The sequence below is a fragment of the Diadema setosum genome, chromosome 11 (assembly GCF_964275005.1).
Source record: "Diadema setosum chromosome 11, eeDiaSeto1, whole genome shotgun sequence".
Classification (NCBI taxonomy): Eukaryota; Metazoa; Echinodermata; class Echinoidea; order Diadematoida; family Diadematidae; genus Diadema; species Diadema setosum.
In genome coordinates, this window is record NC_092695.1 from 20,803,829 (window position 1) to 20,823,784 (window position 19,956).

The 19,956-nt window shown below is 38.4% G+C and overlaps 1 protein-coding gene across 1 annotated transcript in view; it reads left to right on the forward strand.

Moving 5' to 3' along the window:
• The first annotated feature begins 19,554 nt into the window (after positions 1-19,554).
• Positions 19,555-19,956, forward strand: part of LOC140234670 (E3 ubiquitin-protein ligase HERC2-like) — a 104,796-nt gene continuing 104,394 nt past the window's right edge. The window contains exon 1 of the mRNA XM_072314702.1: positions 19,555-19,686. The gene's annotated coding sequence lies outside the window, so the exon portion shown is untranslated. The remainder of the gene's footprint in view (positions 19,687-19,956) is intronic.

Genomic DNA, 19,956 nt, shown 5'->3' on the forward strand with positions numbered 1-19,956 from the left:
GACAACATGATTTTTTTTTTTTTTTTTGGGGGGGGGGGGGAGAAATGCATCAGAAAATTGAATGTTTGTCAGGTTAGAAGTATATATTTCAGTGAAGAGCACAGAATATAGTTGTGATTATACGTGTCAGTTTGATATTGGAGTCTTCCGGAATATACATATTTTTCCCTTTTGTAATATGCCAACATTCGTCAACCTCATAATAACTGATCGTCCCGAGGTCTGTAGATCGTACTTATACTTATCTCTGCAAGTTTGTAGGTTTTATTCAGAATATCCACAGCGGAAAAAAAAAGCTCTAAAGAACTCTAGAAGATCAAAATCATTAGATTGTCAACTACAAACAGTAATTATCGTGTTGTTTACATACATATAGATTCTAATTACAATGCTGCCACAATCTTAGTTGCATTCATGAGCAGAGTTGTCTGTATCTTACTTTGAAATTTACTGGTACATGGCAACACGGTGTAATGTGCAGAAATACAGATAGAATTCTAGACTATATAATCATACAGTGCTTATCATTTATGACGTTGGTTACTCTCCATTGAATGTTTCTTTGAAATATACATATATATGTTTTATTTTCCTTTTCCTTTTGCCCTTTTACAGCAATGTGCGAGTATAGTCCACGGACGTTATTTCAATTTCAATTTCAAAGTTTATTTCATTTTTTGACCAAACATAGGTCTATACATTCCACGTCCTTTGATAACAGAGAATAATGTAAATGGAACATTGTAGAATGAAAAGACTATACAATGATTGAGGAAACTTAATCATCCATCGTGATAAACACAGAAGTGGTCGAAGTAAGATAACGTTGCGCAAAGTGCGAAAAATGGAGGGACCCACTAAAAAAGACAGAGCTTGTAGAATTTAGGCCCCTCTGGTACAGAACATCAATGAAAAGATTTATTGAAGCACCGTAAAAAAAATGAAAAAATAAAAAGTTGTAACCTTGTAACAAAGGTTGTAACGGAAGACGAAACGGTAGAGTAGCCCTTAGGTGCTAACTCTTATGTGGTCACCTTGAACATAATCTCAGTAAAATGTGCAGGAGAAATCAAACATCTACTAGACTTCATTTTCAGTACAAATAAAAAGTGAGGGAATAGAAGAAGTCACGATTTTCCAGCTGTACAGGTTTTGTGACAAAGACAAGTCATCGAAGCACTGGTGGGAACTCATAGATGTCGACCGCACGGCAGACTGCTGCAAAACCGCTCTTCGTCACGCTACGATCCGTCCTCAATGTCAACACCATTTTGTTGCCAAAAGAGGCCTCCACGGACCTGTGTATTCCGTTCCGCACATTCTGAAATGCAGAAGAGAAAAAGCAATCATTCATGTTGCCGGCAGTGACACGGTGAACACGATAATCCCTTGTTTTCATTTAATATGCCTTGTCCGCCTTGGACTACAACATGTACTTAACATAACAATGCCGAAATTTCGGAGTTTGGGTATTTGTTTCAAATGCATCGTGTTAACCAGCGATAGCCTGGTATATGTAGAAGTGTCGCTGCCCGGAAAGCAATAGATGACAGGTTGATTCCCGCTGGTTCCTTTTTGCCGACACGTTTATTTAAAAATGTAGATCAGCAGTTGCGATCTTACTAATTTCATTTGTACCACAGGAAGGCAAATTGAAGAAACGTCGTACCTCAATCTGCATCCCTATGCTTGATAATCACTTGCTTTCACGTTAGATTTATTCACGCGGCGTGAACAAAGCACATGTACTAAGCTCTGTCATTATCCATTTACTATATGAATATCACCCTGACGTCACTTTTGAATCAGGTTTCGCGAATTAAAACGTCAGAATCAAGCTATAACATAAATCATTGTAATATGTTGATTATTGCAAAACGAAGAATAGAGTATATAAAAAAGAAAATGTCCTACCTTATCGGCACCGGCACTCCCAGTTGCATCTGCTGTTTCCCTCCATAGCAAAATCGTGGAAGCTGAGTGCGACATGACGACCAGAATGTTGTTGTTGTTGTTGTTGTTGTTGTTGTTGTTGTTGTTGTTGTTGTTGTTGTTGTTGTTGTTATTTGAATTTATTTGGCGTTTATCATTCCTCTAGGAATATTTACGCCAAATCTATATTCATAAGATTTCTTTAAATTTTCAAATTTTACGCTATATTGTTTTCATTTTATCAAAAATACTTCAAAAATAATATATCATATCAAATAGATCTCCCTCACTGGTATCGGTTCGAGCTGCCCAATCGACGATCGACCTCGATGGTGTAGACGCACTGCAAGCCGTTGTCATATTTTTCTGGGTAGTTTGGAGAGGTTGTTGTTGTTCATTAATCTACAAAAGACAACGGAGTAATGACACCAATGACATGATGTCCAATGTATAATACAACGTATTCTTGTAGCAAAAAAAAAGACAAAAAAAAAAAAAAGCTGCTGAAAACTGCTTATCCAATAGTGGCGAGCCAATGGAGTAAAATGGAGTCAAGAGGGACCTGAGCTTTCGATCCTAGCAGAATCTTTGTCAGAGGCAAAAGGACAAACAGGCAGGGAAAGCAATCACGATAACGACTACACTGTATAATACACACAAGAACAGTCATGGGTGGGCTATAGGGACACAGAACAAAGAAAACAAAAGGGAGGGGTATGAGGTCATGGGCAAGGAGCCCAACAGGTAAAGGGAGGGTGAACAGACAAAAGGCAAACGAGGGTCAGTGATGATCCCAATGACAAGGGGGGGGGGGGAAACAACCTTTGAAGGATAAGGATGAATAGGGAGGCAACATCAAACAAGATATGGAACAACAGAGGGATAAAGAAAGGAAAAGAGTGAAATAGCAACAGCATAGGGGGGGGGGGGGAGGCTGAGCAAGCAGCGAGCTTTAACCTGGTGTACGAAGAAGAGGCAACAAAATGAAAGTGAGTCAACCAACAAATGCAAGTTATCAAACATAATAAATCAAAGTGTATATAAAATAATAATAATAATAATAATAATGATAACCATAGTAGTGGTAATGATAATGAAAATGTTAATTATGAAAAAACCAAAAAGGGAAAAAAAAACAAACAAACAAACAAAGGGAGAGAAATATGCATATGTAGATATGCATGCATGTATATGCACAATTATAATGCATTATGTATGCACATATTAACACAAACAAATACAAGTGTGTGTGTGTGTGTGTGTGTGTGTGTATAGGTGGAAAAGGACCGTATAAAAAAGACTCTGATAAGAGGAAGGAATCAATCGGGAATGAAAGGTGTGCAATAGGAAAAGCGCAAAGAATGAAAAAAAAAATGTTAGCCATTTTCCTCCAGGATAATTGAGGCCATGGGGTTGGATTGTGTGAAGTCGTTTCATCCTGAGCTTCTCTCTGCTAGTTCGGACTGTGTCTGGACGAGTGCCTAAAGATTCGCACTGCCCTGTAGAGTCATATCGGTGATGGAGTGATCAGGGAGATTGAAATGATGGCCCACTGGAGTATCGAGCTTGGCTGTGTTGACAGTAGATCTATGTCCATACAAGCGTCTTTTGAATGTTGTCTTGGTTTGCCCATGCAACATACTGGATCCTACACATTCTGCAAGCGATGAGATGCACGACATTAGTGGTGGTACAAGTGATATTGCCCTTGGGTGTGGTGAGAGAGGCCAGTAGAGTTGCTGGTGAAAGAGTCACTCTCATGAATGTGTATACTACAGATACATCTACTGGCTGAACATTATTTTGAATGTGCCATGCTGTAAGGGAGAAAATTATCAGTGAGGGAGAGTACTTCAGCACGAACGATGAGATCCTTGAGGTTGTGGGGACGTCGGTATGCCAGGATGAGAGTATTTGGAACGGCCTGTAAGAGACGATCAAAGGCGTGAATGATATGGTAATTGTCACGAAGGATATTGTGGAGAGGGGGTAGATTAGGATAGAAGGTGGTCACGAGAGGTATTCTGTCAGTGGTGTCCTGCTCGTTGGTTTTCGGTTTGAGAATCTCAGAACTGGGGAGAGAACGAACTTTGTTGATGGCTTGTTGAACTCTCCTAGTATTACCGTAGCCCCTGGCTGCGAGATGTCTCTTCAGGCTCCTGGCATGAAAAGAAAACTCAAAATCCTCAGAGCAGATACGGCGAAGTCTGAGGGCTTGACTGTAAGGGATACTGGTTTTGCAGTGGCGGAGGTGGCAGCTGGCTGAGTGGAGGTGCTGATGGGTATCTGTGGGTTTAGTGTGGAGAGTCCTAACGGTGACATTAAGGAAGTTGACCTCCTCTTGGGAGAAATCAAAAGTGAATTTGATAGTTCTGTGGAAAGAATTGATGTGGTCATCCGGATGAAAGCATGGAGGCTTTCTTCCTCCCTGGTCCAGATGAAGAAAATTTCATCGATGTAGCGCCACAAAATCCATGGGCGTATACACTTACACGTTTTATATACACTTTGACATGATTGAAGGCTCAGGATCGAAAGCTCAGGCCACTTTGGACTCCACAATACATTCTTGAAAGAATCCATGTCTACGCATTGTCTTCGTTTCCTGACCACAGCTGATTTGCACATGAGTGTGAGAAGGAAAATTCAGAAGACATCCATTTTGTGGTATGAACTTAAATAGGGTGTCTACTCTATTCAGGATATTTGTTTTGCATTCAAATCGTGTGCTTAAGAAATGCATGTGGGAACAAGGTGGGATAATTAAACGAATGTAATCTTAGTCAGTATCATTGTAAATATACCAAGAAGGATTGATGAGCAAGAAGCAGGAAGCAAGAAATGTCATGTGACATGGTGGTTATATTTACGTGGCCAATTTTGCTCCAGCGTACTGATATTGAAACAGTTATAATCTTAAAGTGCCTCCAAACTTTCGTCAATCTACTGCATGTCTACAGGCGTTTGTAGATATGCCAAAATAAACGTTTTGTCTTAATCTTTAATTCTACATTCTCCATCAACCCAAGAAGATAATCACTTTCAACACAAGCAAACGCGAGGGGGAGGGGGCTGAAAGAGAAAATGGATTTATTTTAATCAATTTCAGAATGGTTGACTATCACGCTCGCCGTGGCTATCATTATACTCACCTCAATAAGCCATATGCAGGATTCATGGTTGCCATGGTGACACGGATGGTTTGGCGATGTGATTATCTGCTTGCGGATCGGTCAGTCTGTAGACGCACCCTTCGGGCTCCGTCGGGCCGTCATCGTTCTCACACAGGTCTCCGCTGAATCTCGGAGGACACACGCAGTAACAGCTGGGACCCTGGTAGCCGCCATTTTGGCATGCCAGGTTACCGCTATAACATGTGTCGTTGCAGTTGTAGATGAGATTAGCAAATTTGATATGGGCAAAGCTCAGGCTCTCTCGGTTTCCAAGGTGATTCATCTGCAGAGGGTCGATGGTGGTGATGGTTGGTTGGCCGTTGGAGGAGAATGCCTACACACACACACACACACACACACAAAATATTCAAAATAATGAACAAAGCATAGCATCATTAAATGAATCCATTAAGGAATTTCCGGCAGAGATAGTTGTTTTGTCGTCATTTAAATTTGATTTTATATCTTATGTTGGAGAAACACTGCCTGGAGCTGGTTGAATTCCTCAATCTGTTCAGAATCATTTAGAAATTTACAGAAGCTTACAAAATTTAAAAAGCAAAGCAACTTAAATCTTCTAAAAATATGTTGGCAATTCAAGACTCAGATACAAACTCTACAATTTTTAGCAAAATCATGTGTCATGTGATACAAACAATTGTATATACAAATATAACTTGGACCCATTATGCAAGAGAATAGTATAGTTATTGTGAAAAAAAAAATGCACTGCCAATAGAGACGAATGTAGTTTCTGACACTTGATGAATAATATTAATGATGCCCTTTGTAAGATGTATAATGATGTTTAATGGTATAGATTTTCATTTGGCTAAAATCACAGAAAGCTGAGAACAAACAGAGAGGTATAGATAGAGTGTGATGTAGCCTACATCCTGTCTAACAGAGTCATTGGTCTGGGACGCGGAGGCATGAGAGACATGACTGAAATAGCAAAAATAAGTTTTCGTTCTCTTCATCTCTTTATAACCTCAAACAATATCAAAGTTGGAAACTTAAGGGGGAAAATAAGAATTTTCTGTCAACTCAAGCTTCAAATGACATAAAGGGCATAAAGATAAATGAATGAAAAAAAAATATTTATTTCATTCATTCAATTTAGTAATTTAAGAATTCATGTGATAAATCTTCATTTTCCTTCATTATTTTTAGCCTTTATTGATCTTTTGGGCTTCAGATACATTACAGAGATCATGGGTATATTTTTTTGCAACTGAATACACGGCTTTGTTTTTACTTTCTTAAATTTGTCTTTTGTTCTTATTGTTACATGGAAGAGTATTTACGCATGAATGACAACTTGTTCATTTTTGCAATTTTTACATTTGTGTCTTGGAAGAGAAAAACAAAGGTGTTCACTCATGCGTAAAGTTTCCCTTGACTTACTCAGTTGATCGCCAATTAAATGGTATATAGTACATTAACATTTAGCAAAAAAAAAAATCTATGAGAAATATAAACTTGAAAAGTGTTTACTTTCTTTCTTTTTTTTTTTTGCTGAGTGCATTTTCTGATGGGCTTTTTTTCCTTTCAAGATTCAAGATTCAAAGATTCAAATTTATTTTCTTTTCCATGAAATAAACAGAGAAATTATACACAACCCAGATGTATAAGCAGAACAATAAAATGATTATGTGTAATTATTGCAAAAAAAAAACATCAAAAAACACGTAAATTGACAAAATACATGTGAAAATGAGTAACAATGAAGTAAACACAATTGTATTTTTTTTTCAACATATGCATATAGTACAAGCAAATTAAGGATGGAAATGGAAATGAAGGGTCCCACTAAAAAGCAGAGCTTGTGTGATGTGGGACCCTCAAAAAATATATAGAACAGCGAGTAATGAATTAACGAAGCTACAGACCGATATAAAACAAAATCAAACGAACCAATGGCAACTGACATGGAATCAAGTTGGGAAAAAAATAAATAAAACTACAGCACGTGCCATCGTGGACGCAAGCAAAATGGATTCCATGAGATAAGAGTAATGATAAAATACAACCTATAGATTGAATATAGATATTGCAAAGAGTTGTGTAGATAATAATAATTGTACCGGTAAGGGTGGGATTTCACGGAGCACGCGAACGATTTGCGAAGGACGCGAATGACAAAATCCAACATTCGGAAAAGTTTTTCTCCGAATGTTTTCCGACAATGAAGCCGAAAACTATTCTTGCGCAATGTGTTCGAAGTTTCCACGACGTATGTGCGAATGTCGTGTGTATCATTGCTAAAGTACAGCATGTTACGTACACGAAGAACACGCGACGGAAATGCGAACAACGAAAAATGTTCAATAATCATGGGAGAAAATTTACCCAAGGAGAGGTGGAAGCTGTCTTGAGTTGAATTTTTTTTCTTTCCTCTATTTCTCCTTTCTTTTTCTCTCATTTCTCTATCGTGTGCTTGCCTACATTTTTTTTTCCTAGGACATATCTCCACTAGTAAAACCTTTGATCTTTTTTTTTTTTTGCAGTTCCTCCAACACATAATCTCTATAGTTCAAATGAAATTTTACATACTTTAGATTAAGTTTAAGTGTATTCTACGATTTTTTTTTGTATATCAAACATTTATTTCTCCTTGCTAGTCTTTAATTTCTTTTGTTACTATAGTTGTTAATAATTGTTTGATGTTTAGATGTATGTTACGATTTTCATTTGAAGAAAACGTATAGGTCATACATCACCCAAACGTGCGCTAAACGTTCGCAAGAATATCTCAAAAGGTACGCGAACAGTTTGCGATTACGTCGTAAAATGATCGGAAAAACTTCGCAGATTTCGCGTAACATACGCGAGACATTCTCCAAAGTTTCGGAGTCTGTTTGGGGTTTCACGAACATTTTGCGAACATCGCGCGTGTCTTGCGAAGGTCTTGCGCATATGATGAGGCTTTAAAGACACTTTCGAGAACAATTCACGAGCAAATCACGACCAAATGTGGGGAAAAGGTTCGCAAAAAATTTCAAACTTTTTTGAAATTCTCGCTGAAGTAAAAACGACATTCGCGAACAATTGACGACGCTTCCGAACCCTCACGTTCGTTTGGCGATCTTTTGCAGACTAAAATACGAATGCTGGATTTTGCTATTCGCGTCCTTCGCAAATCGTTCGCGTGCTCCGTGAAATCCCACCCTTAGGATGCAGAAAACGGACATACGGAAGGAGAGAATAGACACAGTGGTATATACGGTACAACAACAGAAACATCTGAGGAGAATTTATGTTTAACAGATTATTTCTCTCTAAAAAGAAACAAATAATTCATAATATTGTTTAATGTTTAAAGAAATAATGACTTTACTGAGATGATAAAACGAACCTAATTTTTCTATGCTTGTGTGTCCGTGTATAATCTCGTGGAATGTTCAGTCCCTGCAAACATTATTTTAGTCTCGTAAATCACACAAGTTTTAAATGTACACACACGCACGCTCATCACACTTCCACACACAAACAACTGCACTCACTTTATTCTCTTCAACATGGACCTTCACTTTCAAACTATACCCCGTCAACTAGAGAATGATCGCTCATGATGATTCTGCCGAACAAAACTTGAATGACTCAGAAAGCGATTATTGATTATCTAACAACTGCCGAGTTCAATTCACTGATTAAGCAAAATAAATTTCAATAATTTTCGAATCTTTTTAGTCTTCTTCATAACAGTCCCAGAAGTTTGAATAAGAATTTTGATTCTAGTATAGAATTATTTCTTTCCTCTTTACAAAATGTTCACTCTAGTATAATTCATGTCTCAGAAACTTGGCTTAAAACAAATTCGCCACTCATATCTTGCTTAGAGCATTATCGAATGTGTCGTTCCGATCGTCATTTGGAAAAGGAGGTTGGGTTGCTTTATACATGCATTAATGATGATTGAATCATAGAATTCAGGACTGATTTACATATTGAGCGTACCTTTTCAGTAAAACAAAAAGTATGATAACAGGTATATGGTGTGAAGTCTCTGGACTGCCCCGTGGCCTTTCCAGTCATATTTTTTAACTTCCCGAGCGTTTTACTCATTTTGGCTAGTAATTCAACCAAGGTGGGAGAAGTTTTCCACTTGTGCTAATTTTTACTCTTCGCCCTCTATATCCCGATGTGTACTTGTTTGGGTTCTTTACTGATGTTCTGTGCTTCTGCTGTCTTGATATTTATCTTCAGAGCCAGGGAGGAGCTGCTGAAATGTACCTTGTCAACAAGAGATTGGAGTATACAGTTCTTCTTCACTTTCTGCTGTCAGAGCAATGTCATCTGCAAAACGATAACTTATCCTTGGATACCCGGGTCCCGTTGCATAAAACTTTTTTAGCAACCTTAAAAGATTCAGGTTGGGATTTGCCCAACCTGAATTTTTTAAGGTTGCTAACCTGAGAATGTAAAATCCGTTGCATAAAAACTCTGGTTGGGAGCTTCCAACCGGAATTTTGTGATTTCAACCGGAAAAAAATCCGGTTGGAGTTTTAGGCTGCGTTCACATAGAAGTATACTATTCGGGTATTCGGGCTCGTTTTTCGAGGGCACGCGAACTAGTGGGGGGCGCAAGGGATATTTGGTTCAAATTTTTCCAAAAGCACCAAAATTTGGCACACATGTGGCCCAAACCATACTATTTCGAGTTTTGATGGGCGCCAAGAAGGGCGCCCTCTGGGGCGGCCATATTGGCAAAATCCAATATGGCCGCCATATAGGTTTAAAGGTCACTTGCATTTGAAGACATAAAAGGGTTACAATCATTTAAAAAGTCAGGTTAAGAGGGTTTTCTGGGTCAAGGAATTCGAATCTGAAGTTGTTTTTATGGTCTGAAGTCAATTTTTCCTTATAAGGACACCTTAAGGTCATTCGTCATCCCACGAATGAAAATGAAATACTGAATATTGTTCGATCTTTTAAGTCGAGTAGATCTTGTGGCCACGATGGATTAAGTATGCATTTACTAAAACAAATAATACATTTTTTAGTAACCCCCATAGTACATATTTGTAACTTATCATTATCTACTGGGATCTTCCCAAATTCTTTAAAGATTGCGAAAGTAATCCCTATTCACAAAAAAGATGATGCGTCCCAAATAAAGAATTATCGTCCAATTTCATTATTGCCCGTCATTTCCAAAATCCTTGAAAAGATTGCACATGAACGTTTGTATAAGTTTCTGGTTGACAACCACATTTTAAATCCTAACCAATTCGGCTTTCGCAAAGGTTTTTCTACAGATTTTGCAATCATTCAAACTTGTGACAAAATTATCGATTCTATTGCGAACAAACAGCACGTGATAGGAGTTTTTATGGACCTGAGCAAGGCCTTTGATACAATAGACCATGGAATTTTATTAAAAAAGCTACATAATTATGGCATAAGAGGAATAGTTCTTTCCTGGTTCCGAGATTATTTATCCCAACGTCAGCAATACGTAGCATTTCATTCAAGTACCTCGCTTAAGTCATATATTACTTGCGGTGTACCACAGGGATCCATTTTAGGACCTCTACTTTTTCTTATATATCAACGATATCATAAATTCCTCAACCCTTCTCACCTATGTATTATTCGCGGACGATACCAGTGTCTTCTACTCTCACAACTGTTTAAACACACTAGTTGATATACTTAATTCTGAGCTTGCAAAAATTTCTACATGGTTTAAATGCAATAAATTATCACTAAATATAGATAAAACGTGTTTTATAAACTTCAATACTTCACATTTGCAACCGATAATGCCTAATAACATTATTATTGATGGTATGCCCATTATTGGAAAAAAATCAACCAAGTTCTTAGGGGTAACCCTTGACTCCAACTTAAATTGGAATAACCACATTGACAATATAACCACATTAATATCCAAAGCCATTGGAATACTTCGGAGATTAAAATATTTTGTAACGGAAAAAGTACTCATTATGTTATACAATGCATTAATCTTACCGTACATTAATTATTGTAATGTTGTCTGGGGAAACTGTAATAAAACCAAAGTAAATGTTATTTTTCTTTTACAGAAAAAGGCAATAAGAATATGTACCAACTCACATTATCTAGAACATACTGATCCATTATTCCTTAGACTAAAAGTTCTTAAAGTTGACGATATACACAAATTTCAAACAGCAATATTTATGTTCAAATACACGCAAAATCTACTCCCACTCTTCCACAACGCATTTTCCCTTAACAGGGATGTCCATGCTTACCCCACGCGCCATCGTAATGATTTCCATTTGAATAACCCTAAACTCCTATTAGCTCAAAAATCAATTCGGCATAACGGGCCTGATATTTGGAATTCACTTCCTCTCCACATAAAACAGTGCACATCTCTCTATTCCTTTAAGGCAAATACAAAGAAATATTTCTTGGCACAATATCATACGGTACAGTAATCATTAAACATGTACCTCTTATACTCAACAACAAGGCAATATTTGGTCCACCCCCTTTTCCTTTTCTTTTACTTTGCTGCTTGACCCTTCGCCCATATTATAACATATCCAATCATTTTCTTAGAAGTGCTGACCATCAACACTTTCGCGCTTCATCACCTGCACACGCACTCACAGGCACCACTCCTGTTTACCAAGTAATAATAAAACTGGATTTACACGCACTTTAACATGGCCCATCTGTATTAGTGTTCAAGTACTACAATAAAAAATGGTAATTTAACTCTGGCTGTCCGTTTGTTCAAGCACGGCTTATAACGGCGGCCCTCTGCATCATATGTATATATTATATATTGTACTGTGAATTAAGTCATTATTGGCCATATAAACATTTTGTATGTTATTTAACGTTTCATTTGTCTTTACATACAAAATATGACTTACTATGTAATATGTCAATAATTTTCAGAATTGTATTTGTGTAATTGAACCTGCCTTTGTTATTTTTGTTATTCTGAAAGAAAATATGAAATGCAGAAAATAAAATCTTTTCAAACAAAAACAAAAACAAAAACAAATTTAGGGGTCAAGCCAATGTATTCACAACAGTTTATTGAAAAAATGGCTTGCCCATGGTCAATATTCCAGGAATGCCAGCCTTAGTATTAGAATTGCAAATTGTCCACGACTGAAAGAAAGGCGAATTTCTTGTGAAGGGCGCCCTCCGGGGCGGCATATTTGCAAAATCCAATATGGCTGCCACCCAGTTACGTTTAAAGGCCAGTATAACAAAAACCTTTAAAGTGTTGTCAATAATTTGAAAAATCAGCTTTAGAGGTTTTATGGGTCAAGGAATTCGATTCTGAAGTTGTTTTTATGGTCTGATGTCAACTTTTCCTTATAAGGTCTCCCTAAGGGTCATTTGGGGTCAAACTATTATATTCACAATAGGTAATTTAGAAAATGGCTTGTCTACAGTCAATATAGGAGGAATGCCAGCACTGCTAATAGAATTGCAGTTGTTGAGGGCTGTGGGAGAGGGAGAGGTGGACTTTCTCACGAGTAACATCAATATATCTGCTTTCGTGTTAAGATTTCAAACACTAGGTATACACTCATGAATTATAATAAGAACCCCTTTCTGAGAGTAATTAGGTTTAAGGAATCTTACTCAGATCCTTATTTCACAATTAAATTTGAAGACTTGATAACCCTTCAGTTTCATTTTTAATGATTACTTACGGTAATTTTTTTCTGCATCATTTCAATTATGGCGTGTTATAATATGGCTACACAAGCTTTCAAGTGAGGTTCTGTCCAAAGCTATGGAATATCATAGTTCATGTCACAATCATTCCATTAATTATTTTTACATTCTTATACAGGCGCTAAGAGGAAATGCACTCACCGACTGGTCATATTTGCGGAATTCAATATATTTGCATTTGCTTTAATGACAGCCAAAAGAGCTAGTTAGAATTATGGGTAATGCCCTTTCAAAGAGTTTTCAAGATTTGATTATTGTATTATTATTTTCATCTTCATCTGCAAGGAATGCAATAAAAACATACATATATGAGAAATAGAATTCTATTGCTACCTAATATATCAATAGTTTAGCAATAAGGGGGGGGGGGGCTACTCTCTATATTAGCAGCGTCCTTGACGTTGCCACTAAAAAGAGAAGTGTTTTTATTTCTCTATTGCAGTTCAGGGATCCTCATTCCACAATAGATATTCATAATTCAGATTTAAATTCAGTGGAATAATGATTATGAAGATCACTCCTAATCTGGATGAAAAAAGAAAAAGAAATCCGTCTTGTTTAAGAGAGTTTTGATACATCAGGTTGGCATTAATTTGCTATTTTCGAACTTTTGTAAGAAAGTTCGATTCTAAAGTCCTTATAGGAAATTTTATGTGCCTCCACAGCTAAATATGCAGTTCAGAGAACATGACGGTCCTGGTGACGCCATGTAGGGAACAAGCATATTTCACGGGTGCCACAGTGACACCATTAACAGGGTACAGATTAGATATGCTATAGTACAACTTTCATAACACCTTTTAGGGTCTATTAAGATTCTATCCAAAGTGCTTGGACGCAAATTGGTATGATATCACAAGACTTTATAAGTTGGTATCTCGTTGGTCTGAAGACTATAGGTTGCAACTGCACTCTCCGCAACATCTCTACGACGCACGTCTCCTGGAGACGAGCCCAATCTCCAGGATTCGCAGGAGAATCGAACATTTTCGATTTTTGCAGAGACTATTTCCGTCTTCCAGCTTGTTTCCGAGACGTCTCTGCGAAGTCTCCATCACTGTGGCCATGTCGTGGGGACTAAATTTGTCTGCAACATCTTCGAGATTTCCCCGCATCTTGTGGAGACCGTAATAACATAATGGCGACGAAAGGGAGAAGTCGTCGAGAAAAGACATCTCTGATAAGGCCCTGCGACTGCAAAAGCCGTGCCAACATCCCCGTGACTTCCAAGCAAGTAAGGTGTCCCTTTGTTTGAAGACGTCTTGGACGTCGCCCTGGAAATCGCGTTAGTTGTGACAGCGGAAATAATTTCTTCGAGACACTGGCATTGCGACAATGTCTCCTCCCGTCAGATATGCCCTCAATCCCCCCCCCCCCCACCCCCACTTTAAGTTTGCAGCAATATCAAACTACTGACCATGGTTCGTCTGACACCTGCTCTACATTCTGCGTTTTTACCTTCATTCATTCATTCATTCATTCATTTCATTAATTTTTTTTCCCATTTCCATGTTTTTTACCTCCCAATGCATGCCTTGAAACAGCTGTGATGCAGAAGAATGAAATTTGGTACTTATTGCGGAGAGTGGCTGATAGTGTTAGTAATTGCCATGTACCTGTGCCATCTTTCCTCCAACTCCACTCCCTGAAGTCAGGGGTCACACCATGACCCATGCTGTCATGATTCCAGTAGAAACTCACTTGCAGCAGAACTCATCTTCGAAATGTTGATAGAGTGCCGCTTGAGCAGATAGGGTGGTTTCTGATGATCCGCTCCCACGTTATGAAGAGATGATGCCTAACCTCGTTGACGCTGGCTGCCCCATAAACCTTGTTGCTCATCAGTCCTTGCTGGACATGAGCACGATTATTAAAGTAGTTAATGTGTCAGTGAGCTCTGGTTTGCTGACCCATACTACTTAGGCATTTTGCATGCCACATCAAAGCAAGTCTGAAGTAATGTCGCACCCTGTCAGTGCCTGATGTTGGGCTCTGGAAGAGAGGTATGCTGTACAGGAAAGAGCTGAAAAGGCCTTTATCTTTTCAATACCACGACCCACCCATAACTCCCTCAGATCAAAGGATTAAAAAAAAAAAGCACACTATACCGAAAATGTGATGTTATGCTCATCCGTGCGATTGTATACTGTTTTCAGAAAATGCTTTCAGAAAACATATCATCCTTTGTAAGGTCATCTTTGCGTATAGATCGCATCTAAGTTGTTGGAAAGCTGAAGGGTTGTGAGATCACAATTCCTGTTGGATATTTCCGTCTCGAATCAGGTGCTCAGGATGAGTTGTCCGTCCCATTTATTCTTGGATATCTGTGCGCTGATAAATGAGGGCAGTTCTTATTTTTCAATCTTAATTTTCAGGAAGCCGCTACGCTCTTCCAATCATAATTTGAGATTTGAGTGGTGCCATCACCATCTCTTGTCACAGGACTGCACAGTGTTGCTGCGCAAAAATGTTAAGATTATTTTCTTCAGGATCAGTATCCCATACAACATCAATAGGTGTTCAGTTTTCCTAGTCATTTGCGCTTTCAGTAAAGAATCGGTTTCGTTTGATAAAAAGAGAATAAAAAAAGATAAAAAAAAAACCTTCAGCTGAATTGTCTTCACCTACTCTGATAAGAGACTGCCATTAAAGGACTTTAATTATCAAATTTAGTTAACTGCCCCTAGAATACTGGTCTGACCTGGCCATTGAGGAGCTCGATTTCGAGGAAACTTCAGCCATTGCTTCCTTCACTGAAGAAGCAGACGCTGTCTTGTCAAGGGGGAGCTGCAGGCGTACACCAATTTCAGCAGGAGGAGAGTCATATCGCTTGCCAGCTGGAAAGTTATATAATTGACCATGAAAGGTGACGAGGTGGCTCAGTCGGTAGCGTATGGCTTGCGGTCTAAAGACTTGTGTTCCGGCGCGGGTTCGAATCCCACTTATCTCAAGTCTAGCTGAGCAATGGTGTGTGTTGTCATACCATTCCCTCTAGTAGAGGCACAACACTTTGCATCTCATCACTTGGATATAAAAAGTGGAAGTCCCTTGTGTGAAAGAATCACAAACCCAGACACATGAAAAGATCCCGAATCGGCATTCGGTTATCGGAAAACTCAAGGTGTATAAACCGGTAAAGTGGTCCACCCCAAGTACATACAACTGACCAGCTAGCTGCATACGGGCTATCGAGCTAAAATAAGATTAGGCGTGTTTATTACCCTCTTTGCCACTGCACCCTGATTGGGCACCTTGGAATAGGATGGCGGCCGTATTATTATTATTATATATATATATATATATATATATATATATATCTATATATTGAAACAAAGAAAGGAAAAACTGACGAGAAACAATTGATAAATGGTGAAAACTTTGAGCAAAGAACATGAGAAAAGAAAACGAAACCGATGGAAGCCCGTTTTCTGTGCTCAAAGATTTCAATATATATGTATATATATATATATATATATATATATATATCTTAAATTTTGTTCATTTATTTGTCATAATCATTATTGATATGTAGGGGGATGGAGCCGCTCTTGGCCCTAATTGACCATTGAAGAGTATGGAAGAGATGACAAATGGGACAAAATAGGGGTACCAGTGAATTGCAGTTGGATGCTCCCAGACGCCATTTCGAAAAATGCACAAAATGCCCGATTTGACCCTTATTTGACCTTGAAATTGACCTTGAGAGGTGATAATGACCTTGAATTGTAGAAATGATATTTAGAATCACATTCTCTAACCCCGTAAAGTCTTCCACATGGGATTCATAACATTAATCAACCTTTTCAATTTGTAACTGCAGTTGACCTTTAACCCGGATGGCGGCCATATTAGATTTCACCAATATGGCGGCCCCAAGGGTTTGGTTTTTAGTCTTGGCGCCCATCAAAAATCGAAAGAGTATGGTACAAGGCACCTATGAGCCAAATTTGGTGCTTTTGGAAGAATCTGAACCAAACAACCGATTTTGAGCCCTTAGGCCCCCAACTAAACAGCTTGAATCGAACGATAGGATTTCCTCACACCTGTTCACATAGGATGGCACTATTCGAAAGTACCGAATAGCTGCGAAAAGTATAGCAAAGTGGGAATCGAACTTGTTCGATTTTCTTGCAGCGTGTACCGTCTCTCGTTTATGAAATAATGACAATTTTGGTCTGGATTTTCCCTTTAGCAAGAATAAGCATGTAGACTGACATTCTGATGCAGTTTAGAAATTTTTAATAAGATTTGCTAGGATGTAGGAGGAAGAAATCCTCACTGCATGGGATGGTGAGTTGACGGTGCGGGTGATGGTGTATTCGGGGCCCGAATAGCGAATACCGAATAGCGAATAGCGAATAGCGAATACCGAATACTTCTACGTGAACGCAGCCTTATGCAACGGGCCCCCAGGTATAATAATGTTTATGTCGTAGAGGGCGTACTGCATGACAGTTCCAGGAGGATGTTGAATAGTGGTGATAAGATACAAGTATACACAGTCTTGTTTGTATACTCCCGCTGCTGTCTTGAATCAATCTGTTAGCTCGCCATTTACCCTTATATGTGACTTCTGGTAGAGTACTTTCAAAAGATTGATGATTTTACTAGAAAATTCAAAGTAGCTGAGAGCTTTCCACAAAGCTTCTCATTTGCTAGATTTAGTCAAAGGCCTTTTCAAGGTCTACATAACACGTGCAGTAGCATACACTGTAATTATGGACAGTGAGTCCTCTTTATCTTTCTATTCTTATAGGCTATTTCTCGATGACTTGCCGTCGAGTAAAGAGCTGGTATACTGTTGATCTTCCAGGTCGGAAACCTGCCAGTGATTCTGACGTCGGATTCTGACGAACTTTTTTTCCTGTTCTATCTAGGACACGTCGATCTCTTGAAGACGAGGCCCAGTATTTTGCTGGCATGCCTGAGAAGACTAATTCATAGTACAACAGTCAAGTTTATCTGGGTTTTTGTTTTCTTATGGGGGGGGGGGGGGGTTATGATTGCCTTTACCAAATCATCTGGAAATTGCTCGTTATGCCCAAGCGCGGCCGGCGCAGTGTTTTCAAAAGTGTGGGGCCCACTTCCGGGTACGTTGAAAAAAGTGTGGGGGCCCAGAGTGATGACACCTTATGTATTCCTTTGTTATATGGTGCACAAAAAGTGTGGGGGCCCGAGCCCCCACGGCCCCCATGGCTGCGCCGGCCCTGATATTGCCATATCTTTTGGCATACCTGATGAGGGACACCTATCCCAGTATCTCCAGCAGCTTTAATCTCTACAGCTGAAATGTCAACAAATCCGGGTGCCTTTCCATTTGCTAATTTCTTTATGGCACTCTCAATCTCTTCCCTCATAATGTCAGGTTCCTTCTCTGAATTTTACATTCATATTCTGACGAAATTTCCCCTTTCCTGTCCTTTATTGTCATGGTTTTTACTGTTGAGTAAAAATCCTTTGATACAGGTGTCTGGCGAGCCTTGTCCACTTTGGCACACAAGCTTTCGAGCCAAGTGTCTTTGCATCCTTTTGATTTCCTCTTAATTTCATGATGCAAAAAGTTGTATCTACATTTCTTTGATGAATCATGCAATTTGCTTGCTTTACTTTGCTGCGTGCATTTGAAGGATTGATAACTTCTTCACCAATCCATGGTTTGCGTTTCACTTTCCTGTTTAGGCACTACCGCAATCTTCTCTGAGGTCTCACCAAATGCTGTCTTTATAACTTCTTCCCACATAATCAGTGTTGTCCAAAACCTAAAAACAATAATTATATACATATGTATATATAGTAATATTGATAATAATAATAATAATAATAATAATAATAATAATAATAATAATAATAATAATAATAATAATAATAATAATAATAATAATAATAATAATAATGGTAACAATAATAATGATAATAATAATAATAACGGTAATAATAATAATAATAATAATAACAATAATAATGATTATAATAATAATAATAATGATAATAATAATGATAATAATAATAATAATAATATTAATAATAATGATAATAATAATGATAATAATAATGATAATAACTCACATATCTTAATGATGCCGCAATGTGGCGAAAGAAAAAAAGAAGTTACTTTTTCTGCATCCCATAAAGGCGGGTAAGCACCACACTAACAAAACAGACAAAAACAAAAACAAAAACACCCGAAAACAATAAGATTTGTAAAACTCGATCAAAGGAAATTGTTTTCCTAAAAAGATTTTTTTCATAGTGGACAGATGCCTGAACCATAGAGCTCTGACAGCTCTATGGCCTGAACCTACCGACGACATACCACTCGGTAAAAAGATGTGGCCAATTTACATAACATTACTGAATCACATTCTTTTTCTCTAAAATCTAATATTCATCAATAAATGTGGTGTTTTTACTTATCTTTTTATCGATAGATAACGTTTTACACTTCCCACCCCTCCCCCTCCGTCACACATTTTTTTTCTCTTTTTTTTTTTTTTTTTTTTTCGTCTGTCGCTACACTGGTTTTGGTCGGTAGCTGGCGGGTGTCGAAAGAAGCGTGCGTGTAGTGGTGTAGTGCAATGCAAATTGGCTGCTAGTACAATGTACCGTACACTCTACATACACGGGACAAGAGAGTAGTGTACACCTGATACGGAGATCTCCATCGGGGAGGTACGAGGTAGAGTTTGCAGCTATCGTGATTATTGGGTATATGGGGTTGCTCTCGGTGTACACATATTCTTGTTGCAGCATACGTATTTGCACGTCCATGGGTGCAGCAGATGTGGTGGGAATCACCATGAAAAACAGTTTTGTGCAATACTAGGTTGATACTCAGTAAGCTTGCCATTCTCTGATTCTGTGACCCGACGTGTTTCGCAAGGTAGGCCTAAATTTAGATATATAAATGTAATCTTTTTAGCAGGTATGTTCGCGGCTCTCACTCCGCATTTCTTTGCATTTGGATGATGGGAACAACGCGACGTAACGTTAACGTTAGACCCTATTCTCTGTAACGTTAAACTTGTTAATGATTTTATAAATTTACGAGGTGGAACGTGGTTTAGGAGGTCTTTTGCCAGTATAAATTTACCAGTAGGCCCTATTGGATTCCGAACGTTACGGCTGTCAATACTCCTCAGGCTCAAGTCGA